This window comes from Leptonychotes weddellii, chromosome 6 (assembly GCF_054177405.1).
Source record: "Leptonychotes weddellii isolate Sample4059 chromosome 6, ASM5417740v2, whole genome shotgun sequence".
NCBI classification, from domain to species: domain Eukaryota; kingdom Metazoa; phylum Chordata; class Mammalia; order Carnivora; family Phocidae; genus Leptonychotes; species Leptonychotes weddellii.
In genome coordinates, this window is record NC_138374.1 from 106,769,481 (window position 1) to 106,796,429 (window position 26,949).

At 44.0% G+C, this 26,949-nt stretch overlaps 1 long non-coding RNA gene across 2 annotated transcripts in view; it reads left to right on the forward strand.

Annotated features, from left to right (window-relative positions):
* LOC145722320 (uncharacterized) overlaps positions 1-26,949 on the forward strand; it is a 61,606-nt gene that overhangs the window by 20,049 nt on the left and 14,608 nt on the right. Inside the window, exon 3 of one of the 2 annotated variants that reach the window (XR_014146486.1) lies at positions 504-1,389. This is a non-coding gene — a long non-coding RNA (uncharacterized LOC145722320). Of the gene's footprint in view, positions 1-503; positions 1,390-26,949 lie in introns of those variants that run through there. The other variant, XR_014146487.1, reaches the window with a different exon arrangement.

The window sequence follows — 26,949 nt, forward strand, 5'->3', positions numbered from 1 at the left end:
TTGTTGAGGGTTTATATCAAGAAAGGATGCTGTATTTTGTCAAATGCTTTTTCTGCATCTATTGACAGGATCATATGGTTCTTATCCTTTCTTTTATTAATGTGGTGTATCACATTGAATGATTTGTGAATATTGAACCACCCCTGAAGCCCAGAAATAAATCTCACTTGATCATGGTGAATGATTCTTTTAATGTGCTGTTGAATTTGATTTGCTAGTATTTGATGGAGAATTTTTGCATCCGTGTTCGTCCAGGATATTAGCCTGTAATTCTCCTTTTTAGTGGGATCTTTGTCTGGTTTTGGAATCAAGGTAATGCTAGCTTCGTGGAATGAGTTTGGAAGTTTTCCTCTCATTTCTATTTTATGGAGCAGTTTGAGGAGAATAGGTGTTAACTCTTCTTTAAATGTCCATATACCAGAAAAATTTTAAAATATATTTTTAACTATGTTAAAAAAACACATAACAAAATTTACCATCTTAACGATTTTTTTCTTTTTCAGTTGGCTCTATACCCAATGTGGGGCTTGAATTCACCACCCTGAGATCAAGAGTTGCATGCTCTACTGACGGAGCCAGCCAGATGCCCTTCCATCTTAACTATTTTGAAGTATATAATTCGGTAGTGTAAGTACACACACAGTGTTGTGTATAATTAGAAATGTTAATATTAAAATATTTCCATAAGGTTCAAATGTTAAAATTACTTCTTGAATGGGTGATCATTATAATTATTATAAGTGTACAAATAATCAAAATAACATAAATATAACATTTTTTAAATACTAAATTAAATAGAAAAAATGCATTGGACTACATTTCTCAATGAAATTAACATGATTCTCCCAATTAGATAATAAATACCACTTATTATAGAATAAGGAAGGGTCCAACATCACTTCTATTCTTTTTGGAAAACTTATCTGTTTTGTTTTAATAGATGTGAACAGTGGCAAATCTTGCTTACCTGAACAAATTGATAGGAACAGAAGATGTTCTATTGTGATAACTTTACTAATTATTTGAACTCTCTTTGGGTTCAGTGCTCCAGATCACACAGTGGCCCATTATCAAAAATGATATTTTCCTTCAATTTTGTTGAAAGAGAAAAATATTTCCTAAAGGATTTTTTTTTTTTTTTTTTTATTTGAGACAGAGAGAATGAGAGACAGAGAGCATGAGAGGGAGGAGGGTCAGAGGGAGAAGCAGACTCCCTGCCGAGCAGGGAGCCTGATGCGGGACTCGATCCAGGGACTCCAGGATCATGACCTGAGCCGAAGGCAGTCGCTTAACCAACTGAGCCACCCAGGCGCCCCTCCTAAAGGATTTGTTATCCATCATTTGAACCATTCACTTTCTCAATTTTTGGAATATCCAAAAAGCCTTTTGTAAAATGTATTCAGTGACTGTTAATTACATTTTTTATGTTTTCACCTTGTCTAATCCAATTTATGAAGAAAGGGTTGGAAAATTAAAATAGTGTTAATTTCAATCCACTTTCCCAATGCATTTAAAAAAAATAAGATGCTTTTATTTTATTACATGCTTAAGTATCGTTTGTCAAATCTTAGAACTCAGATTTAGCTCATTCAATTTATGGAAAATGCTTGTGCATAATCTGTTTAGCAAAGCCAGTCTTCCTTGTCAAACCAGTTTGCAAATCAGACTTACTTCTCTAAGAAAAAGTCTGACTTAAATTTTTAATTTAGATAACATTTCAGTGTATTTTGAGGAATATTATGAAAACCACCATAAGAAGGATTACTTCTAATCTTACAAAAAAGATTACTAGAAGCAGTCAAGATTAAAATCATGAAAGATATAATTAATGTTTTATGACAAGTTATAAAAGCAAGAGTAAATCTATGTTTCTCATCACTTAGTTTCCATAATTCAATGTTATGTGCAGCCCAAATTATAAGCTGTTTATGAAACAAAAAACATGATAAAAGGTATGTCATTTTTAGGTGAATGTGCATGCATGTGTGTACTAAATCTTGGAGTTGGCTTTTGGAAGTAATTAAATAAGAACCTTGTATGAAAACACAGAACTAACTCCTTTAATTTCATTAGACATCGAGATAAGCTCTCCAACACATTCATGAAAGAGAAAGGTATATATTGCTGACAATAAATGTGTCTAGCAGCTAGTATTTAGTTTTCTTTTTTGATTAATAGGAGGTGTAGGAGGAAAAAGTTTTAAACATTTTGAGATAAAATAGTCTAAGGATTGATTGTAATTGGAATACATATCTCATTATTTGATAAAATAGGTTTTAACTACCTATTGAATAATGCATATTGCATTTGAAAGTAATCACATAATATTTTTTTCGGTGGGTTTTATCCAGTACAACTTGTCAAATTTAGTAGCCCCTGAAAACGTTTTAGTTGTGTTTAAAAGAATTAGCAAACCGATCTTGGTTTGACTGTTCAAAGATTTTTCTTTTTTCTTTTTTTTTTTTTTGGTTCCTCCTAGGGTTGCATATTGAGAATAGCTGAAAAGGGTTGCTTATGTTCAACATGGGGGAGGGGAAAGCATTTTAGTCTTTATTATTCCTTACAGTGTTGTCTTTTCTTTCTTCTCCCCAGACCCTGTCAGAAACAATGCATTCTTTGACAGGGCTTGAGGAATGCAAACATGACATCCTTACCAGAAAATTGCCACCAGGCCCACTGCCAGTACTCTGTAATATACTAAAAACCACTTCTATGAAAGCCTGTTAACCAAGGTTGTGGCTTTCTCCTAACTAAAGAAGGGGTAAAACAGGGAAGGAATGGAAGTCCCAAAGTGGGCTCATTGCACCTTATCATCAATAGGGAGACTCACCCCAAAATAATATTTTTAAAAATTTTTTAAAGGAATTTGTTTATTTATTTGAGAGAGAGAGAGAGAGTGAGTGAGCACAAGAGTTGGGGGGGGAGGGGCAGAGGGAGAGAGAGAGAGAGAGAGAAACAGGCCCCCCGCTGAGCAGCGGGCCCTACATGGGGCTGGATCCCAGGACCTTGAGATCATGACCTGAACCAAGGCAGACACCTAACCGACTGAGCCACCCAGGTGCCCCCAAAATAATATTTTTCATTGTCTTTTGTGTTTGGTGCCCTGAAGGATTTTACATCCTAGGAGTACACCATAGTAAGGTTGGGAAGGAGGAAAGGAAACACCTTTCTTTTGTAACATGGGACAAGGGCAGTTAAGAGGGGGGCAGAGTGAGAAAAGGAAGCCCATATAACACCAGGAAGTAGCATGGGTGGGATTTGAGAGCCTGCACTTGATAAAATTAGCCACATCTGCAATCCCCTTAGAAAGTCCTCTTGTATGGCACGTCTTTGCCCACCATCTATACACCACACCCAGACACACATACACACTCACATACGCTCAGAAGCTCACACTCACCAGGTACTCCCACTCTCATACGCCTTCACGCTTACAAACACTCTTGTACTCACGCACACATATACACTCAGAGACTCACATATGCATGCACCTTCACGCACACCCTCACTCACCCTTATGTACACTCACAAAATCTCACATGCTGAAACATACAGGGCATCCACACACGCTCTTGCTCACTCCCACACTCACATACTCACATCTGTACGTACCTACAGTCACTAAGTCACACCCATTGCAGAGGTTGGTGGAAGGCTCAGAGATGATTTTTTAATTGCTTGGGTCACACACTACAACCGTGTGTCTTCCAGTTTTAAGACCACTGCTTTAGGACAGTATCTAGAGCTTCCCTCACTCAGGCTACAAGTCTTGCTCTTGTAGTCACTTGAGACTAGCGTATTAGAGAACAAGAGTGTTTTCAAATGTGAAGGTGTATGAGTGTGTGGTGAGTGTGTGTGCATGTGAGTGTACATGTGGATGGTGGAAAAAGGGAGGGTGAGGCAAGAGGGCATCTTTAAAGGAATGTTGAAACATCTCAGTATCTCCCAGTGATGGGTGAGGACACATGAGATTATGCTTCTTCCTTCAGCAGACACTGATGTGGTCCATATGGCCCATGTTTGCTGCTGGGCTCAGTGTTAGAGTTTAATGGCAGACAAGACAAACATGGTCCTTGCCCACATGGAGCCTACAGTCTGGGATTCAGATTGGAACACAGGCTCTAGCAATTGAGTGTGAGAGTTATGACAGGAGCTGAGAGCACTGAGGAGGAGCACCTGGTTGCAAGAGGTAGCATCCCTTCTGTCCGTTGGGGCCTGAACAATGGGCATGGAGTGCTGGATGGAGTAGAAGCAGAATGTGCTTGGCCCGGTGCCATCCAGCATGGCAGCCACTAGCTGTTTTGTGGCTGTTGAGCACTTGAAGACATGGCAAGTCCAAATTGATATGTGCTGTAAGTTTAAAATACACACTAGATTTTGAAGACTTTGGTCTGAAAAAAGAATGTAAACGATCTCAATATTTTATTCGTTAATTACATGTTGAAGTGATGACATTTTGTTAAATAAACTCATTGTTTATGGTAAGATCCCTCATTTCTTTCCACTTTTTTCCGGTGTGGCTGCTAGAAAACATAAGATGGCGTAAGTGGCTTGCATTCTCCTGCCCTTTTCCTATTGGCCGGCGCTGCCCGAGGCAACGAGAGCTGTCTGTGCACAGGCTCAGAGATGGGTGAGGGTTCAGGTGTTTGGGGACCAGAATTGCCGAGCTCGGGGTTTGAGGGAGGGCTGCTGAGAGCCAAGACTGGAGAGGTCGCGGGGCAGCAGCAAGAAGGGCCCACAGAGCCCTTTCCGAGCATCACTGATGCAACAGGAAGGATTTTAAGCAGGGACAGGCCTTGAGCAGACTGATGTGCATTGGAAATTCTCCTCTGGCTTCCTTGTGGAACATGGAATGGGAAGTGGCAGCAAAACTGAAACCAGAAGACCAGGCAGAAGATTCTAGCAGTGGTCCAGGTGAGAGAAGACAGTGGCTGGGCTTGGGAGTGCTGGGTGTGGTTCGAGAGAAGTGAACCACCAATAGGAGTATGTTTCTTACAGACACACAGGAATTGTTCCAGCAAGGAATCCTACAAGAACCAGTCTGCAGTGTTTGCCTCTGACAGTCATGGACTCCCCAAACCACAGACTGATAGGGCAGGAAGGGAGCTTGCAGGTTGCCTGGGCGTTCTTCTTTAGGGGTTCTGATAGATGGGGCCATTTAATCCCCAACCCCCCAAACCAGATGAGGTAGGTGCTTGGCTTCCCGGGCTCGAGAGATGAGATTTTCTTCCCCACAGAGGCTTGTTAAAACAGAAGCAGCTTGAGTGCACCCCAGGAAGCAGGCCAGAAAGCCTAGTGGGCCCACCTGGCATGCCATGTCCTAAAGGAGGCTCTGGATGTTGCTATGCCACAGAACATCTGGGCTGGTGGCTTTAGGTTCCCTTACTGCAGAGGCCTGGGCTTTAGCTGATGCTTGGGGATTGATGGGTGCCGGTCAAGCCTGGCTCCTGGGTGCTGCCCACTTTTCCAGCCCCCAGAGAATAGCCCCTGGCATTTGATGCACTTGACTTAGAAAATCAGACACTGCTTGGCAGCTGTCCTTAACAGTTTCCCAATTGCTTCTCCCATGCTGATCTTCTTTTTTTTTTTTAATGATTTTATTTATTTGAGAGAGAGAGAGCAAGCATGAGTGGGGAGAGGGGTGGAGAGAGAGAGGGAGAATCAGACTCCCCTCTGAGCAGGGAACCCGATGCAGGGCTTGATCCTAGGACCCCGGGATCATGACCTGAGCTGAAGGCAGACGCTTAACCGACTGAGCCACCCAGGCGCCCTTCTCATTGCTGATCTGTTCACTACCCCCAACTTCTGATTTTTGATTTGTGATGCTGATTCTAATTACTTTCTCCCTGCCTCCAGAATCTTCCAGGATGCTCCAGAGATGGAAGCCAGCACTCCTTAGCAGGCTATTCAAGGCTCTCTACCATCTGGTCCTCTTTCCTTCAGACCTCATCTCCCATTGTTCTTTCCAAGTCTCTAATCCTCTAATGATGCCAACCACCTGCTAGTTGCAGAACATGCCAGATCTTGATTCATGCTGTTTTCTACCTGTTGTTACCTTCTCACTTTCTCTCCCTAGACCTAGTCTGCACATTTTCCAGGGCCCAGGGGAAACTATTTCCTTCTTGAAGCCTTCTTTTCTGTCTCTTGTAATTAATCCCACCTCCTCTGCCCTTCCACATATACCTGTTTAGCACTTGTCCTAGCCAGCCTTGTGTTATCATTTCTTGTTGACATGTTTTCTTTCCCTATTATGCTGAGTTTCTTACAGGCAGGGACTCTGCCTCCTTTGTGCCTATAACCTAGGGCTATATAATAAATTTTGGCTGAATAGCTTTATGGAGGCCTTGGGATTGATTGTGTCCCACTCTTAGTCTTGCATTGGGACCTGGAGCATTCATGGCAAGCTGGAGCAGGAAGCAGGGCTGGTGAGGAGTCTAGAGCATAAAATTTAAGTTGCTCTCAGTTGCTGACCCTGTGCTTGCCTGACCCTGGGAACTGCTACCTCCCAGGTGCCTCACTTGCCTTATCCTTAGCCCCAGCAGGAAGGAAAGATTGGAGTCTTGGGGTTTAGAATGAGTCCATCGAGAGGGACAGGCCAGGTTCCACAGGCTCCAGCTTCTCCTCTCATACTGACATGTGGAGCTACCTGGACAAGCAAGCCCAACCCATGCCCAAGGGCCCCCAGAACGATCCCAGAGCCCACTGGCACTATGAAAGTGGCAGGGTCCCAGCAGATGGGAGGATCTCAGGAATCTGGAAAGGCTGATGTTTGGGACACTTTGTAAACAGGCATAAGGACAGCCCTCACATGCAGTTTCTTGAAAAGCACAAGGTACCAGTCTGTGGGGGGCCATGGAGCCAGATAACAGCCTTAGGATATAGAGCTAGTAAAAACAGAGCCCCTAGCTGTTGACTGGGATCTAGGGCAAGATCAGGCTTTATGGGACTTGTGGTACTAGGGTAACTAGTTAGAACTTATGAGTGGGGCCACATTTCCATGGGCTGACCTCAGTGGGGTTGGGAGTATGTGTAAGGACAAGAAAGGGCTACATCCTGGTGGGAATGGGGATAGTGAGGACATTTAGCCCATGTCACTGGGAGCACTATGCCCTGTATCTGATGGTATCAAAGGAGAGTGGGCATGTCCCATGAAGCCCAGCACTGAACTCTTGGCTCTGGAGCCTGTCTCTGAGGGTGTGAAACACTCCAGGTCAACCTGAAGAAAGGAGGGGTAGAGAAAGGGAGAGAGGGTGAAGCAGAGGCTGTTTAAATATGGCCATGGTATATCAGGATTGGCTTGGGGAGGGGGCCTCACTGGCCTTTCACGAAGAGCAGCCAACAGGTCCAGTTCTTGGGCTCTAGTAGTGGTCCCCTATTGCCAGGTCATGGACTAGCTGAGTCAGAATACCCAGGGACTCATGTTAAAAGTAGAGTCTTATGGGCTTCAAACTTCGGAGATTCTGGTTCCATCAGCCTAGATTTCATTTTAACTGAACTCTCAGGGGGATATGCATCCTGATTTGGGAGCCGCTGGCTGGGAACAGAGTTAAAGGAGGCAAAGTTCATTTGGAGTTAGTCCCATGTTTTCCTTTAGGCATCATTTAAGCCATGAAAGACTTCAATAGGAATACCACTGATAGGTAAAGCAAAATATTAAGGGCACAATTCTAAGACACACTAAATGTTTCCAGTTGTTATACTTCCCTTTTCTCTGTATTACCCCTTTTTGAATATCTTGGTGCTCATTTTCCTGCTTTGGTGTAGTGGTTCTCAAACTTTAGTATGCAAAAGATACCCCTTCCCCCAGAGGTCTTGATTAAACATCCATTACTGGCCCCCGCCCCCCGGGTTTCTGAGTAAGCGGGTCTGGGCTGGAGGGGGGCTTGATTATTGCATTTCTAACAAGTTTCCAAGTGAGGTTGGTGCTCTTGATAGGGAATATACTTTGAGAAACACTGATCCAGTGGAACAAAAGGTGGAACACGCACAATTGAATGCCAGAAGGAGAAGAAAGAGAGAAAGGAGGAGAAGGAAGGAATAACGGACAGGAATTTTCCAAAATTAATGACAGGTACCAAACCACAGATCCAGGAAGCTCATAATAAGTAGGATAAATATAAAAATATTTATACCTGCATGTATTATATTCAATCTGCAGAAAATCAAATCTAAAGAGAAAATCGTGAAAGATGTCAGAAGGGTAGAAATACCTTCTTACAGAAGAACAAGGATAAGAATTAATATGGAGGTGTCAGAAATCATACAAACAAGAAGAGAGCAGTGAAATAAAGTGTTGAAAGAAAAGAACCCCACCAACCAAGAAGTCTACATCCAGTGAAATTATCCTTCACAAGGGAAGGAGAAATGAAGGCTTTCTTAGACAAAAGCTGAGGGTATTCATTGTCAGTGACTTGCTCTGAAAGAGATGTTAAAAGATTTTCTCAGAGAGAAGGAAAACGATAGGTCAGAAACTGGATCTATAACAAGAAAGAATGAGTATCAGAGAAGGAATAAGTGAAGGGAAAATAAAATCTTTCGTTGTTCTTATTCTCACTTAATCCAATAGATAAGTGTTCAAAGTAATACTAGTGACAGTGCCTGGCATGATTACAGTATATGATTAAACGAAATGAACTATAGCAATGTTGTAAGAGACAGAGGAGGAGTGGGGAATACTCTGTTAGAAGGAACTTAACACTACCAGTGAAGTGATATAGTGATATTTGAAAGTAGACTTATGTGAGTTATAAATGTATAATGCAAACTCTAGAGCAACTGCTAAAAATATATTTTTTTAAAGAGATATAACTGACATGCTAAAGGAGGAGAGAAAATGGAATCCTGCAAAATACTTAGTTAAAACCAAAATGGCAGAGGAGCACCTGGGTAGCGCAGTTGGTTATGTGTCCAACTCTTGGTTTTGGCCCAGGTAGTGATCTCAGGATCGTGAGGTTGAACCCTGCATCAGGCTACATGCTCAGCGGGGAATCTGCTTGATATTCTTCGCCCCCCTTTTGCCTCCTCCCCAGCTCTCTCTCAAATAAAAAATAAATCTTTAAAAAATAAAATAAAATAAAATGAAAAACCGAAATGGCAGAAAAATAAGGAACAAAGAACATGTGTAACATTTGCAAACAGTTGAAAAAGAGGTAGATATTAATTGAGCTACATCATTAATCACTTTAAATATAAATGGTCTACATATATGAATTGAAATACAGAGAATATCAGAGTGGATACAAAAAAAAAAAAAAAAAAAGCAAGACCCAACTGTGTCCTCTACAAAAACTCACTTTGTACATAAAGACACAAATAGGTTAAAAGTAAAGGGGTGGAGAACTACCACTCTGGCAAAATCAGTTCTTAGGAAAGAGTATCAGGAATTTATACTTTTAGTGAATTTCTTAAGTGTTCCTTTTCACAGGAGTTTTTTCAGCTTAAGCTTCTTATGAAATGAAAGGACTTGTTACCTGTTACAGGAGTTTAAGTGGGAAAGATACAGGTGACCTCCTTGGAACTCTTGAAATGGCCAAATCAAATGCCAAGGCTGAGTTGGTCAGGCTGTGTGTACGTGTGCACTCACAGTTAGTTATCATGAAGGAGAAGCTAATGGCTGGGTGATTTGTATTCTCCTAGGTCTGCCAGAGAAATGGTTTTGTGAACAGAGCTTCATTCTGAAAGCTAGTTCTTGGGCAACTTTGATTTTTGTTTACATTCCTGGAAGCCTTCCAGGTGGGCCAAAGTGAGAAAACACAGGTCAGTACACATCATGGTGCCGAGAGCAGAAGACAAGGTGGGAGCAATTGACAGCTAGAGGGAGAACACTCACTGGGGCCATTTTGGATTTGGGTTGTTGGAGGTGTTTCTGAGCAGGGCACTTGTGATTTTGTCTCTTTGATGCACCAACAACTAAGTGGAAAAAAAAAAACATAATGGGTTGCTCAGTGACATCTGATATGAAACATTTGATTGATGTTTTCTATTAATGCTCAGATGTTAGGTATTCCGGAATTTCAGCAGGTGAATATTGATGCATTTATGTTAAAGATTCTCAAATAATGCACTGAAGAAGATTAGTTTCATGCAAAATTAAGAGATACTTTATGTGCTGTGCTTGAGTGTATATGTGTTGTGGGAAGGGAGTGTAGGGTAGGCCAGGTTTTGAAATGCCAGGTTGGATAAAGTGAACAGGCTTCTTTGTTATGAACCTTTAATATGGGCAAATGTGCAATGGTAGTCTTGACAGGCAAGGTGGGGGAACTATACTGTGGTGTGCAGTATTTCCCAAACTTATTTGAAGGAGCTCTTTTTTTTTTTCCCCTATAGAATGCCCATATCAGAGTCAAATAATCTCTGATGTGTCACTTAAACAAAGTTAGGTTTTTATTTTACATAAAAGAAATCCAGAAGTAGGCAGTCCAAGTGACTGTGACCTCATGATATCATCTGGAGTCCAGGCTGCTTTTATTTCTCTGCTCTGATATCCTTAGTTCATTATTTCCATCCTCAAAGTCACTACATGGGTCCAGGTGACCAGTAATGTGCTGGCCATCACACACTCGTTCCAGTCAGGAAGTTGGAGGAAGAGGCAAAGGGCATAAAGGATATGCTCCCTTGGTGAACATCTACCCCCTTAAGGAGATTTCCTGGAAGTTCCATCCCATGACTCCTGTTGGCATTTCACTGGTCTCATGTGGCTGCTACGGAGGCTGGCAAATACGAATTTAGAGCTGGGCACATGGCTGCCCTAATTAAATCAGAGTTTTATAACCGAAGAAGAAAGAATATTGAGTAGACAAATAGTCTCTGCACAAATATCCAATTGAACATTCCTCAGGCCAAGTTTGGGAAATGTTGATGTGTGTTATTTTCCCACTGGTCTCCAGTGTTTTATCTTTACCCATATGCTACATGGTCTTGATTGCTTGCTATGTCTCCTTCTCTCTCTATCTCTGCATACCTCTGTCTCTCTTTCTCACACGTACATATATACAGAAATACACATATATGTATTAGATTATCCACAGAATATAAAAAAGCCTGAGAGAATGTTAGGGCAGGAAGAAGTTTTAAGTCGATGATTCTCAACCCTCTAACACACTTTAGAGTCTCTCGGGGGAGCTTATAAAAATATCTATGCCAGAGCCCTCTCAGTTTGAATTGTAATCTTTGGGGTAATGTCCAGATAGTCATCTTATTTTCTCTTCTAGAGTTTTCCAGTTGATTCCAATCTGTAGCCAGGGTTGAAAGCCTCTGGTCTAGACCAACTTCATCATTTTATAGGGAAACTATCTGTGAAATTATTTCTTTCATGTCTGTTTCCCCCAGTAGACTACAAAACCTATGAGAGCAGAAGAAATAGTACCTATTATGTAGTCACAGTATTCATCCCCAGAGCTTAGCACAACACTGGCACAAAGTTGAATGAATGAATGAATGAGTAAACCAAGGCCCCCAAAGAGGAAGGTCCTCATGTAAGGTCATACAGCAAATACACATACAGAAACCAGATTAGAACCTTTCTCTTTTGACTCCCTATTCAGGGCTCCTTCCGTTATCCCAAGACCTTGGGATAGTCAGATGGCCAGACCTTGGATCACTTTACTCCAGAACTGATAAATGAGCTCTTGTGTTCTTACAGCAGTTATTGTATGCTGTTGTAATTATTTTTGAGTCTCAGGTTAAGAACTGTATCTTGTTTCTTCAAGCATCACCAGCCACCCACCATGCCTGGCTCACAATAATGACTGATGATGATAGCTAATTGGGGATGGGGTGGGGAGAAAAAGAAATGAAAAGCCCATGCAAGTTCAGTGCTTCTGAACACCATACCTTCCTTTCAGGGTATCCCTTGCCAAAGGCCACTTTCCTGTCTTCAACCCTCCCCTACCATGCCCTAAACCCAGATTCTACATCTTCTCTAGCCAATTACTCAATTTGAATTACCTGTCTTGTTGAAAGTTTCTGAAAACTAATTCACAGTAAAGTATTAAAGATTGGTAAGGTTTGATGGAATACACCTTCTTGGTATGTTTGTATATTAACTAGGGACAGTGTCCTGATCCAAAAGAAGAAAAGTCTAATTGCAAAATTTTAAGCATAAGAGAACAGAACTCATATGGGGCAATTTGTGGTGTAACCAGGGGGCCTTCCTGGAGGGGTATAATTCAGTCAATCAGAGGAAGGCAGCTTGGTGTTCATCTTTGAGTAGGGCACCCGGCAGGCACCCCTGGGGGAAAAGTTCTTGAGTTTGCCTTAGTTAGAGGTCTACTTTGAACATGGGGTTGTCATTTAGCCCAACCGTGATGGTCGTCCCTGGGATGCTGCGGGGGCTTGGCCACAGAGGCTCTGACCCACATCCATCAAGGAGGAAGGGAATGCATATTCGGTGCCTGAGGTGGAGCTCTTAATAAATGTTAAGAGCTCTTTCTTCTCTCTGCAGGGATTGCTCAGCCAGCAGCCCCAGAGGGAACAATTAGGTTGTTTATCCAAACCTCAGCCACTTTGCTATGTAATTGATTTTTCATTGAATGTATTTAGGAAATGGTTATTTACATGAATACAGGCACACCAGGGACAGAGCTGCATCTGATCATAGGAAATGGGAGGGAATCTAGATCAAAGTGTGGAATCTAGGGGAAGGGAGGATGGGCTTTGGAGGCAGACAGCCTACACCAACATTCTGTCTCTGCTTCTGACTGTACATATTTGAGCAAATTATGAGCCCTCCGAGTCTTGGTTTCCCCATTTGAAAAGGGGGCAAATTTACTTCCTAGTAGGGTTGCTCTGAAGGTTAAGTTAATGCTAGGAGCTGGGCTTTGCTCCATCCTGTATAACAGTAAGATGCCATTATTGTTATTAGCATTACTACTGTTACTGCTCATGCTAGGGAAGTTTCCCTTCCTTCCCTTAGTCCACCGCACCCTGCCCCCCCCATCTCAGCGCTTGGCCTCAGTCCCGCCTCTTCCCCAACACCTTCCTGACAGCTCCAGTCTAGTTCCTCCTACCTCCCATGAACATCTGTGAGATTGAGTCTGTAGCACTATATTTTAAGCCTTAGTTATAAGCAACAGGGTTTTATTTTCTTTTTTTCCTATCTCGACCACGGACCAAGTCTGGTCTACGGACTGTTTTTGTATGGCCTGTGAGCGAAGAACAGTTTCCACATTTTTGAATGGTTGAAAAAAAAAAAGAATAATGTTTTATGACACATGCGAAAATATTTTATGACACAAGAACATGATATGAAATTCAAGTATTCGTGTCCATAAATGAAGTTTTATTGGAATACCGTCACCGCCATTCCTTGGAAGGTCCAATGGCTGCCTTCAGGCTGCAATGGCAAAGCTGAGTAGTTACAGCAGAGATTGTATGACCTGTAAAGCTGAAAATATTTACTCTATGGACCTTTACAGGGAATTTGCTGAGCCCTAGACTATCAGTTTCTTACCGACCGGCAGTGTGTGCCACCTACAGCCAGGGCTCCATAAATCCTGTGGGTTGCTGATTGCAACAACTCAATCTTGCCACAAGGGGGCTCTTGTCCATCCTTCCTCTGCTCTTCTGTTGGGGCGTGGGTGGAAGGTTATTTGTAGAGCAGGTACCTGTGATGAGTTGTTGCCCGGGTGGATATGAGGTCCTTAAAGGCAGAAAAACCAGTTCTTATTGCAGAGCCAAGGGAAGGAAATGCGTGTTAAGGGACATCAATATGCACAGGGCACTTTTCATGCTTTACCTCATTTAATGCTTGCTCATTCATTCATTCAACAGATTTTTATCAAGTGCCTACCAATGGGCCAGGCACTGTTCTGGGCATGGAAATGCAGCTGGAGCAAAACAGACAGAACATTTTTTCTGCTATCATGGAGTTTACTTTCTATACTGGAGCCGAGTAGGCATTCCAAGTAATAAGTAAGCACAATATATTGAAATATATTGCATGTTAGATGGGATTAAATGGGAAAAATAAAGCAGGAATGGGGGACAGTACTTGCCAGCTTTTTATTTTAGGTGGGAAGAGTGTAGGAATTTTAAACAGAGAAGTCAGAGAAGGGCTCTTTGAAAAGGTGACTTGAGCAAAGACTGAGAGTATGAACTATGTGGACATTTGGAGAGAAGGATATTATAGGCAGTGGGAACAGCAAGTGCAAAGGCCCTGAGGCAGGAGAGGACTTGGTGTATCCAAGGAACAACAGGAAGAGCAGTGTGGCCAGAGCCAGGATAGAAAAGAGAAAGTTGTAGGAGAAGAAGGTAGGGTGACAGGAGGGAGGGGAACAAGGGAAGGGGGTAGATTATGAAAAGCTTTTCGTGTCACTGTGAGGGCTTTGGCTTTTACTTTGAGCTGGGAAGTCACTGTACTGTTTTGAACACAAGATTGAGGATATTTGATTTTTATTTTAAAGCAACAGCTGTGTGAGGTAGGTGTTACCCGTCTTCATTCCACAGAGAAGAAAATTGCAACTCGGAAAGGCCAGGTAGTGCGTGGCTACACAGGTAGTAAGAGGCGGAGGGAGGATTTGAACCTAGGCTTAGCCAGTCTCTGCACTACCCTCTCTGTTCACCTGGTTGGCATGGAGTGGAGCCTCGATCACCACTTACTAAATGGATTGCAAGGAACTTTTGGGGCTTGGGCCATGGGATGAGCTGCACGGTCCCACACGTTGCTCCATCTGCCAACTGTGCCTCGGTGCTGGGAACAGTTAGGACCACAGTCTAGGGGACTGTCCAGCTGGGCCTTCTGTTTTCTTTAAACTTGCACCAGCCACGCAGTGGCCGAATGACAAACATTAATCAAAGTATGAGACAACAACCTAATTAGCTCCTAATGGTCACATACTGCCAATTAAACACCTTGATGACTAGTTTACTCTGGAGCTTAATTAGGTATTTCTAAATAAATCTAGCACTGTGCCACCACCTGTCAGTTTAGGAGCCAAGTCTTTGCTTGGATGTGCCCTCTCTTACTTGGGAGGGAGTTGGCTGGCTGGTTTGCATGGAGAAGCGAAATCAGATATTGGCATCTGTCAAGATGATTTTGTGGTCCTGTTGTGCATTTCAAACTTGGGGAACATCACCACGCAGGCAATTGCTCACTCCCTGCCTGTGCTCCTTGCAATCCCTCTGGCAACAGGAAGCTTTAGTGAAAGGGCCCTCGAGAGAGGAAGATGGTGTGTGCACCTGACTTCTCCCTTCTGCGGGCAATGTGAAGTCTCACTCTCTGGTCCTGTCTGCTGCTTAAACACACGCTGTCCTCTTAGCAATTGTAGAATTGCATTGTTATGAATGAGGAGCCAGAGTTCAATAGCAGCACGGAGAGCAGGCTTTGGGCTCCTGCAAACTCAGTATGTGTTCACAGAACCAGAAACTGCTGAAGACACCAGCCTGTGTCCATTGATGGAGAGGTGATAATGCCCGGTGGCGCATGGTACTGGTCGGTGATGTGAGCGCTGAGTGTAACATTTCCCAAGGAACATTGGCAAGGGCAGACATTTCCTAGGGATGCTGTTCAGCTTGGTTAAAGGGCCTAGGAATCAAATCAGTTAAGGAGTGCATGAGAAAACTGAGAATACTTAGTCTGGGGCCAAGGTAATTCTTGGAACTGGGCACGGGGAAGGTAGCCATGTTCAGTTGATGAAGAGCTGCCCTAGGCTGAGGGCATAAGCATATTGCGTGTTGCTGCACAGGGCCATGCAGGTGTCCAGGGTGAACAGTACCACAGCCCACATTTGCAACCATGATACTTTCTGGAGGAAAGGGTTGAGGTTAGCTGGGTTTACAACCCTTACCACTCTTTCTCTCCATAGCTGGCGTCATTGAATCTAGGCTCTGTGACTCCTTCACCAGTAGATTATAGGGGAAGTAGCAATGTGCTAGCTTCTGGGCCCAGGCATTCAGAAACTGGCAACTTTCACTTTCTCTCTCTTGGGTTGCTCACTCCTGGAACCCAGCCCCCACACCACAAGGAAGCAGGCAGGCATGCGGACAGCCCCATTTAGGTGTGTCAGCTGACAGTTCCAGCTGAGGTCCCAGCCAACGGCCAGCGTCACCACCAGACACATGGAGCGAGCCTTTGAAGGGTTCTTTGCACACAGTGGAGATGAACTGTCTCCTCCCAACCCTGCCCAAGCTGCACATTTGTGAGCAAAAGAAATGATTGGTGTTGTTTTCAGCCCTGCATTGGAGGTGGCTTGTTTGAAAACTGAAACACAGTCCAAGGCAGGCTCCCAATCCTCAGAAGCCATCCTAACTTGAGTGTCAGGTATTCCTGTCTCTGCTATAGCAGAGTCAGGTCAGCCCGGCCTCAGCTTACCACCTGCGCATAGTAGTGACCCAGAGCATCGGTTGAGTGAAAGAATGACTGTACATTCCAGTCATGAAAACGGAGCCTTTGCCTTAGCCTGACCTCCATTCTTCCTCCAGTGTCCCAGATTGGTGTATTTTTAAACCTGGATTTTAACAATGGTGGCCCTTTACTAAATACAATTTGAAGGTATTCCAAATAGATGAAAAACTTAAGTGTGGAGCTGCTCTGGGTGAAGCAGGGAGAGGGCTCTCAGTCCTGCCAGCCTGGCTTCCCTTCCCTGTCTCGTCTCGCAGGGTCCCTGAGAAGCTTGGCTTCTGTGGAGCTCAAGTGGAAGCCGATGTCCTCATTTGCCTTTGGTCCTCTCCTGAGTTCTGTCCTGACCTCTTTTTCTCGCCCATGGGTAACACCGGGGGTTAAAACTGAACCGTAGTAAGTGGTAACAGAGGTCTTGTTGCCCCTAAGAGTCCTGGTGAGTTTTCTGAGAGACGAAGTTTTCACATCTCAGCAGATGAAAGAGGAAATGAAGCAGGCCCTGCATTTGGAGGTGAGAGGCTGTGCTGGTTGCCGCCATGGGGGAACGGCAGGGGTGAGAGGGATTCTGTGCAGGTGCACGATGGCGGTACTTAGGGAAAGGGGTCAGGAGCACTCACATTTGGGCTGAAGCTGAGACAGTAGGAGCTGTGACCCGCAGGGAAAGCTGAGTGCTCACTAGATCCTGCAAGGGGGTGGGGGGGTGGGGGGATGGTACATAGGCGTGAACATGGGTCTGGAAGGTGGAATGTGAGGCCTGAAGGCACATCATGGCACAATCCACCTTGTCTGGGCCCACTGGACACAGGCGGTCGACTTGGGATTGAGGCTGAGGTGGGGGAAAGTGGAGGGGTTCCAAGAAATGAGGTCAGAAGGCAGAAGGACATTGAAGAAGGACCGAATGAGGCAGGCCAGGGAAAGGAGGACTGGCAAAGGGCAGAGTCAGGACTCAGGGAAAGGCACTGGGTAAAGAAGCTTGCTCCCGTTGAAAGGGCTTGAAGGATAGACATGTGGGAAGGAGAAGGCAGGAGGAGTCCAGTGGAGGCACCAGGCTTCCTGAGGATCGCGAGGGAAGTGCTCAGTTTCCTCTGACACTATGGTGGGGGTGGGGGAGGGGGGTGTTCCGTGGCCCGTTTCTTCTTTAGAAAGTTGGTGTGGTATAGTAGGAAGAACACTGTCTAGGAGTCAGGAGGTCTAGCTTCCTGTTTGATTTTGCCACAGGTGAGTCAATTCAGTGTTCTGGGCCTTTCATTTCCTTACCTATGAAATGAGACAGTTGATTGTGATTGGTTGCCAAATCCCTTTCCGTTCTGGAAATTGTGTTATTCAATTCAATAAGCATAGGTGGGTCAGGCTCAGTGCTGGGCTCTGGAGCTGCAGAGGACAGATGCCCTGCCTTCGGGGGGCTTGTGCTGTGGTGGGGAAAAGGGCCCTTTCTACAGGTGGCCGGGCTGCAACATGAAAGGGGCTGGAAGCTCTGATGCTGTTACTAGAGCCGGTTCGAAGTTAGGGTGATGCAGTAAAGAGGAGCAGAAAACCCCCAAAATGGGGGCTGAAGGAAGAACTGATTGATTTGGGGGCAAAAGAAGGAGGTCTGGGACCGTGTGTTCAAGGTTTGCAGCAAAGTCACGAAGCAGGCAGATGAATATGGTGTGTACTTGGCCCAGTCCGTACTATGGCCTGCTCTGGGTGGTCCAGGCCCTGTGCTGAGCCCAGCGGTGTAGACAGGGCACCCCAGGGCCCTCCTCCAGGAGTATGGAGAAGTGGTACTCAAATCCATTTCATTCCTTTGAGGCATACATTTTTATTTATTTATTTATTTATTTTTGCAAATGTCACAGTTTTATTTTGTTCATTTCTTTTTAAAAAAAATTTTATTGTTATGTTAATCACCATACATTACATCATTAGTTTTTGATGTAGTGTTCCATGATTCATTGTTTGCGTATAACATACATTTATTTTAAAAAGTAATTTATTTTCAGCGCTTAGCAAAATAAGCCAGAGAAAGACAAACACCATATGATTTCACTCATATGTGGAATTTAAGGAACAAAACAAAGGAACACAGGGGAAAAAAGAGACAAACCAAAAAACAGACTCTTCACTATAGAGAACAACCTGATGGGGAGGTGGGAGGGGGATGGAGGAAGTAGGTGATGGGGATCAGGAGTGCACTTGTCGTGATGAGCACCGAGTAATGTATGAACCTGTTGGATCACTATATTGTACATCTGAGACTAAAAATAATACTGTATGTTAACTACACTGGAATTTAAAAAAATATTTTCGTTTTAGAAAAATTAGAAAATTCAAAAGCCAAATGATTCATAAGGCCAGCAGACAGTTAACATACTATATATCCTAGGTCTCTCTCTCAACACACAAACATACACACAATTATATTAGACTATTTTGTGCTTTTCTCACTTGGCAATGTAGAGGAACGTCTCTCCTTGTCTATAAATATAGATCGACATTGACAGCTGACACCCAGGACTCCAAGATGGCATCAATCATGCCAGTGAAGTAGAAACTCAGGATGTCAAAACAAGGGAGCTGCCAAGCTGGATAGTGATGTGGAATTTCACCCCTAAGGGCACTGTTGGAGCATTTCAAAGGGGTTACTTACCACTGGCATTACAACCAGGATGTCGGTGTGAAGAAACGGAGCATCACTGCAGTTTCTATGGCGCTGGCTTACCTGCCTCTCAACTACGGCTTTTCTTCCACAAAACCCACACATGCCCAGCCACGCACATACCACTGAAGAGGGGGGTGAAGGGTGCACGCTGTAATCCTGACCATCTTTGCCGGCACCCCTGAATCCTTTCGTATCCTAATTGAGAATGAACAGCCAGTAAAAGAGGACTAGTTAAAAAATATATATAGTCACCATCATCATTTTTAATGGCTGCATAGTAATTTTATTGTGTGAACATAACAAATTATTAAACAATTCCTATTGTTTGAACTTGAAATTTCTTTCCTTTGCGATTATAAACAGTGCCTTAATGAAAATAGTCTTATGCAGGGCACCTGGCTGGCTCAGTCAGTTAAGTGTCTGCCTTCGGCTCAGGTCATGATCCCAGGGTCCTGGGATCGAGCCCCGCATCGGGCTCCCTGCTCAGTGGGGAGCCTGCTTCTCCCTCTGCCTCTCCCCCCGAGTCCCACCCCTCTGCTCCTGCTAACGCTCACACACTCTCTCTCTTGCAAAAATAAATAAATAAGATCTTAAAAAAGAGAAAAAAGAAAATCGTTTTATGCATAGATCTTTGCACACTTCCCTAATGACTTCCTTGAATATGATGATGATTACAGCTTCTAGTGGATATGACTGGATTAGTCTCTGGAAGATTTGTTCCCACGTATTCCCAGTAGCAGCATGTGGATGTCCATTTCCCACCCTCTTGCCAACACCAGGCACTGTTACCCTTTTTCATCGTTGCCATCTGAAAAGTAAAGAGGGCATACCATTGTTTTAAGTCACGTTTCTTTTGTGACCATTGAGGCTGAACACTGGCTACGCTTTTATTGTATTTGCATTTTGTCTTTCATGATTTGCTTTTTCATATCGCACCCCCCTCCCCCCACCATGGTATGTGTATAGTTTCCCAGGACTGCTTCAACCAATAGTTCTTTATTCTCTCATCATTCCAGAGGTGGGAAGTCTGAAATCAAAACATCGGGCAGGGCCACGCTCTCCCTGAAGCCTCTAAGGGAGGACCCTTCCTCCTCTTCCTCGCCTGTGGTGGTTGCTGGCATTCCTCGGCATGCCCTGGTGTGGAGCTGCTTCACTCCGATTTCTGCCTCTGTCTTCCATCTGCGCTTGTCTGTGTGTCTCCCCATCTTCCTCTTCTTCTAAGGATGCCAGTCACTGGCTTAGGGCCCACCACAATTCAGTGTGACCTCATCTCAACCTGATTACCTCCGCAAAGGCCCTCATCCAGAAAAGGTCACATTCACAGGGACTGGGGTGGGGTGGGGGGGATAGAATCTGAACATACCTTTCTTCTCTGGGGCGGGCGAGGGGACACAATCTAACCTACGGCAGTGTGCTTGTCTTTTCCTTATTAACTTGTAGCAGCTTTATGCTTCAGCTCTTAGCTCTTCTGACTGGCAGCTGGCCCTCTGCTTGGTCAGAGAGTGACAGAGATTTGACTGGACTTGAGGCAGGTAGGTTCTGACGCCTCGATACCTTGTGCTACCTTGTGAGTCATGAGACCTGCGTGTCTCAGGAGCTCCTGCGTTAACCCTTTCTTCCTGGAAAAGCTAAGTGAGGGAGGCAGAGAGCAAGGAGTTATCTTCCTGGCACCCCTGTGAGCGACTTTTGGCAGCTCTTCCCGTAGCCGGTCTCGAAGCCAGTTGGTCAGGTGGCTGATGACCAGGATGGGAAAGGGGCTGAGCCACCAGTGACAATCTCTGAATGATGAATACGTGAATGAATGACCACTGGGGTTGCGAAGAGTGTCATCTGGCTTCATTGGGAGTTTCTGGGCTTATATGAGGCTGTTGGCTAATATTGGTGTGTTAAAGCATGATTTAGCTTTTTTTCCTGCTTCTCAAGCACTCAAGCGTTTCAATAGCGGCTTAGCCCTGAACTCACAGTTTCCTTGCCCCTGAATGGATCATGCTCATCATAAGAAGCAGAATTATTACAAACTAAGAAGACTCTGTTCTCCCAGGCCTCTGCAGGGGTCTTCCCTAAATGGGTAGGAGGATGGAGAAGAATTGGCTCCAAGCAGTAGTCCAGTGGTGAGTTTCACTGGGACCCAAGTCCAGATCCTTCCCGTCTACAACCTCATCTCTGAGGAGTGGGTCTGTAGAGTCAAGAGCGAGGCAAAGCTGCTGAGAGGCTCTGGGTCTCTGAGAGTGGGGAGTGCCTTGTTCCAAGATGGTAGCAGGCGGTGTGTCAGTCAGTCTGTTCCCCAGTGAGCCTGTAGCAATAAGCAGTGTGCCAGGTCAGCTTTTATCCTTCACTGGGGCGGCAAGTGGTCAGAAGCAGCAGAGGCAGTGAGGGTGGAGAAAAGTGTAGCATGCCCACCACTGTACACTCCCGCTCAGGAAAGAATGTGAGTATCAATACAAATGGCTTCCAGGAGCTGAAAGCCTACCAGTGGAAAAGTGCTGGGGTAGGGGACTCTTGAATTTAGGATCTGAATCCCAGCTCTGCAATTTACTAGCTAAGTAGCATGAGTTAATTCTCTTAATCTCTTTAAGTTTCAGTTTATCTTTTGTGGAAGTAAGATAATATTTTCATAAGTTGTTTACTTAGCAGATAAAATAAAATAGTGAGGAAAAGCCCATTAGAGGGTCTGGCACATATCTTACACCATATACAAAAAAATAAAACTCAAAATGGATTAGACTTGAATGTAAGACTGGAAGCCACAAAATTCCCAGAAGAAAACATAGGCAGGAAACTCTTGGACATCAGCCTTAGCAACATCTTTCTGGATTTGTCTCCCCAGACAAGAAAAACAAAAGCCCAAATAAACAATTGGGATTGCATCAAACTAAAATGCTTTTGCACACTGAAGGAAAACTATCAACAAAATAAAAAGGTGAACTACCGAATGGGAGAAGATATTTGCAAATCATATATCCAATAAGGGGCTCATATCCAAAATATATAAAGAACTCATTAAACTCAGTAACAATAAAACCCAAAGAATCCAATTAAAAAATGGTCAGCTCATCTGACTAGACATTGTTCCAGAAAAGGCATACAGATGGCCAATAAACTAATACGTACAGATGTTCAACATCACTCATCATCAGGGAAATAAAAATCAAAATCACAATGAGATTCACTTTACACCTGTCAGAATGGCTAGTATCAAAAAGACAAGAAATAGCAAGTGTTGGTGAGGATGTGGAGAAAAGAGAACGCTGGTGCATTGTTGGTGGGAATGTAAATTGGTTCAGCAACTATAGAAAACAGTATAGAGTTTCCTCCAAAAATTAAAAATAGAGCTGCCATATGATCCAGCAAATTCCACTGCTGAGTATCTATCTGAAGAAAACAAAAACATTAATTCAAAAAGACATATGCACCCCCCTCTGTTAATTGCAGCATTATTTACAATAGCAAAGATATGGAAGCAATGTAGGTGTCCATCGATGGGTGCACGGATAAAGAAGATGTGGTATATATACTATGGAATATTACTCAGCCACAAAAAGAATAAAATCTTGTCATTTGAGACAACATGGGTGGACCTTGAGTGTATTGTGGTAAGTAAAATAAGTAAGACAGAGAAAGACAAATACCACATGATTTCACTTACATGTGGAATAAAACAAAACAAACGAAATAAAACCCAGACTCATAGATACAGAGAATAGGTTGGTGGTTGCCAGTGGGGAGGGGGTATCAGGGTGGGGATTAAGAAGTACAAAAGTCCAGTTACAAAATAAACAATTCATGGTAATGTAATGTACAGTATGGGGAATATGGTCAATAGCATTGTATTAACGTTGTACGGTAACAGATGGTAACTAGACTTATCGTGGTGACTATTTCTCAATGTATACAAATGTCAAATCACTATGTTGTACACCTGAAACTAATATAATATTGTATATCAATTATATCTCAGTAAAAAAAAAAAGAATCAGTCCTTTGTAGGATTAGGCATTTTCATCACCAGGGGGGAATGAGATGCCACAAGGACTACTTTGGCCTTCTTCCCACAGGGTTCATAACTCCATAGACTAAGACTCTGGTTATGTGTATGGGGCAAGGGACATTATGCTCTGTGTGATTGAATGTGTGATTCATTTGACACTGAGAATAAAACCAGGTTGAATAATAAGAAAATACAAGCCTCAGAGGATATGAGAGAAAGCCTTGAAGTCATTGTCAAATAATAAATTAACACCCATACCAAGAGTAGAAATTTACCCTGAATTTAGGACACACTGTTTTCATTTTTTTCTACTGAGTTTAAATGCTTCCCATAAATCCCAAATATCTGGGGGCTGTAAAGATGATTAAACACCTGAAATGTAGTTCCCTGGGACATAAGAAGAAAAATATTAAGCACTTTCTTAAAGTCCGTGAGTTTGGACTGAGTTACGGTTTCTTTGAATAGTGAGACTTGTGCCTTCTCTCCTGAGGTCAAAAGGAAGTAAAGAGAAAGGAAATCAATAGGAAAATGAGTCTTACACTTGAATCATTATTTTCTTCTTCCACCAGGCACCTGCTATTTGTTTGTATAAGTTAACAGTAAAGTAGTTTAAAACATACTCAGACCTTGAAGGAGAGTGTGGGGGCAGTAGCCTGAGCAGAAGGATCCTTGCTTCTTCATCATTCTGCCCCCTCCACCATCCTTTCATCCATTAGTGGAGCATGACTCATGCCTTAATGCTGCTTTTACATTACATATCTTGTGGTGATTCATCTTTTAAGAGAGTTTGTGCCTCGCCTTGCAAATAGTTCAGCTGTCCACATTCTATCAGCTCTTCCCACCAATACTGAACTATGACATCCCCATTGCCCAGAAATATTGTGCTGGTTGTCCTCCCACTCGCAGTGAATGGGTCTACAGTTTGATATCCTTAATCACAAGTCAGATGGTCAAGTCAGTAAGTATTCAATGAGCACCAATTCTCAGATCCTACTGTTTGATGCATGAGGCACATTTGTAGCAAGCTGACCAGTTGGCACCCAGGGATTGGGGGCAGAGGCCTCTTACCCACAGGATTTATTATCTCCATCTTTTGGAGAGGTTAAATAACTCACCCAAGGTTCCAGGCTAGTAAATGGTAGATTTGAACCCAGGTTTCCTTGATCTGAAGGGGGGAAGTAGGGAGTGACAGAGACGATAACTGGAAGTTTAGATAACTGGGAAGCTGGCCCGCCATTGCCAGCAGGGAATTTTTCACATCCTTTCGGTATTCACTTACTTTGGTGAGCTGAGTGTATTTGATGTGTTGGAACAGACAGACATCAAGTACATACTTAGCACAATTCCAAGTACTGTGGGATTACAAAGTGCCTGCCAGGACCTCACTTCCACTGCCTCTGTCACTGCAGACTTGAGTCAGAGGGGAACAAAGTTGGAGTCTTGGATGAAGGAAACTTCATGAATCAAGAACTAATTCACAGGGTTAGGCAGACAGCTGGGACCAGCTGCAAAGAGAAGAACCAGCCACAGAGCTCCGGTCAGGAGAGAAAGGGAGTCAACTCTCAAGCCTGGAGAAGTCTCCTCAGGTGGTGGAGGAGGACAGAAGACCTGCTAAGGTTTTCTAGGCCAGGTCTTTCTTCTCTGTCTGAATGACCCCATTTTGTCATTTTGGTGGTTTTCTTGCCCAGAAACCTAGCCCCTTTATAGCTGGTTACTTGACTTGAGGCTCATTCTGGTGCCTTGGGGCTTTGTCCTACCTCTCCCTGCATGTGCAGGACTGGCAGATCATCCCCTGACCCACTGCTTAAGGTCCAACTGGCAACATTCCTTGGAGAGCGACCACTTCTTGCTGCCTGAGTCCAAAATACCAACTGCTACTTGGGTTCTTTGTCCTCTTTCTCCCACTAAGTGGATCACAAGATTGCAGCCTCTCTGAGAGCAGGATCCAGGTTTGAGACATCCTTTGGTGAATCAGGGAGGCAGAAAGAGGAACAAATCAGGGATCAGCTCAAGAACCTCACACTGGAGTGGGGCAGCAGCTGAGGACACTAACTATAGAGGATGTCTTGAACCTGGATCCCACTCTCAGAGAGGCTGCAATCTTGTGGACAAGCAAAAAGGATGCAAACAAAATAGATGGAGAGCATTGCAAAGTAGGACACAGTCCAGTGCTAAGCTGTGTGATGTGTCATGGTATAAAGTCAGAGAAAGGAAAGCACACAGAGCACTGAAACCAGGAAAGGCTCCATGGAGGAGCTGAAGCATGCACTGAACTGGGAAGATAACGTCAGTCTTTTATTTCCCCGTCCTGGCCACAGATGTTCTGTGCTTCCCTTGGGAGAATGGAAGTCCTAAAGTGTGTGGGCTCCCAGGTCCACGTTTTTGTATATGTGAGTGCCAGCAAAGGGGACTAGGTGGATAAGAAGGCCACACCTCCCTCTAGATGGCCATCAAGAGCTATTAGTTAGGAAAGCAGCTATTGACCAACAGCTGCTCGATCTTGGCAGCTTGTCCATGTAGGTAATGATCATAATGAAATCTACTTTTCTGCCAAATGGACATGGATAAAATCTTAGAAAATGAAGAGATGGCTTCTTTGACAGGGAGCTGGAAGCACCATCTATCGGTATTAGCAGGGGTCCCATTCTCAAGTAAGGCTGCAGGGAAGGGAAGAGCACGGGTGGGACTGGGGCAGGCAGGTAGGGAGCTGTGGTGGGAAGGGAGCTGGAGTTGTGTCTGGTACGGAAGCAGTGATACAGGGCTTTTGGACCAGAAGTTTGTATATGAGACCCATGTGGAACTTTGGGGAGTTGCATGTGTCAGGGTAATTCCTGCTCTGGGATTCTAATATAGTAGGTCTGGCGGGGGCGGGTGGGGGGGGAGTCTAAGGTACACCTCTCCAGCTAGATCATAAGGGGACATGGTTATAATCCTCACTCAAATCCCAAGCCTACCTGAAACTTGGGAATTGCTGACTGAATGAATAACAGAACCCTTTGAAGAATGGACAGGACCTGGAAACCTGGTGGGTCAGTGTTTCTCCAAGTGTGGTCTGTGGGCCACCTGCACCAAAATCACCCCAGATCTAATGAATCAAATCTCTAAGGGGTGGCAACCAGAAATCTGCCCTTTTAACAAACACACCAGGACAGTAGATACTTAACATAATTGCATACTAAGGTTTGAGAGCCATACAAGAAACCTTAGTTTCTAAGTATGGAAGCATAGGAGCCCACCAAGGTCAGACATGTAGTGTTAGAAGTGGGATTCAAACCCAGATCTGGCTGACTCTGAAATGCATCCTAGTTTGGCCAGTTGAGTGGCCTCTGAAGAGCAGGCAACAGGAAAGATTCCAGGTTGGCAGTGCTTGGACACGGGCGACTGTAGGATGACAGAGTGTGGCAAGAGACAGAGAGGACCCCTTCACAAAAACTGATGGGTTGAGGCAAGACCCAACCTCAGAGGGACTGGGTGAGGATGCTAGTTAATGCCTTTGTCCAGCAGGGGTCCAGGAAGAAGGGCTAGTACAGGACCCCAGTGGCTGGGACAGAGATACAAGGTGGGGACTTAGTTTTCAGGAATAAGAAAAAGATACAGGCTGGGGAATCAGGGTAAAGATTAGTTTCAAAATTAAGGATTAGCCTCTGATTAGTGCCCAAATCTTAAAAGTGCTCCTGGCTGGATACACACTCATTCCTGGGTAGGAAGCTGTGCTGTCTTATTTGACATAAATGCTGATTGCCCAATATTAATTTGAAGGCTACTGGGAAGGTCCCATGATCATGCCTATAGACCAAAGCCTCCCACACAGGTTCTAGTCTTTCTACCACCATCAACCCAATCATCCTAGAGAGACTCTCTTTTTTACATGCTGAACCTAGGATGACAACTCAACCCCTGACTCCTGATCTTTCGCCTGTGATAAATATTTCTTTCTTTCCTTTTTTTTTTTTTGGCAGTTCCACATTGAATCCCCTTTCTTAT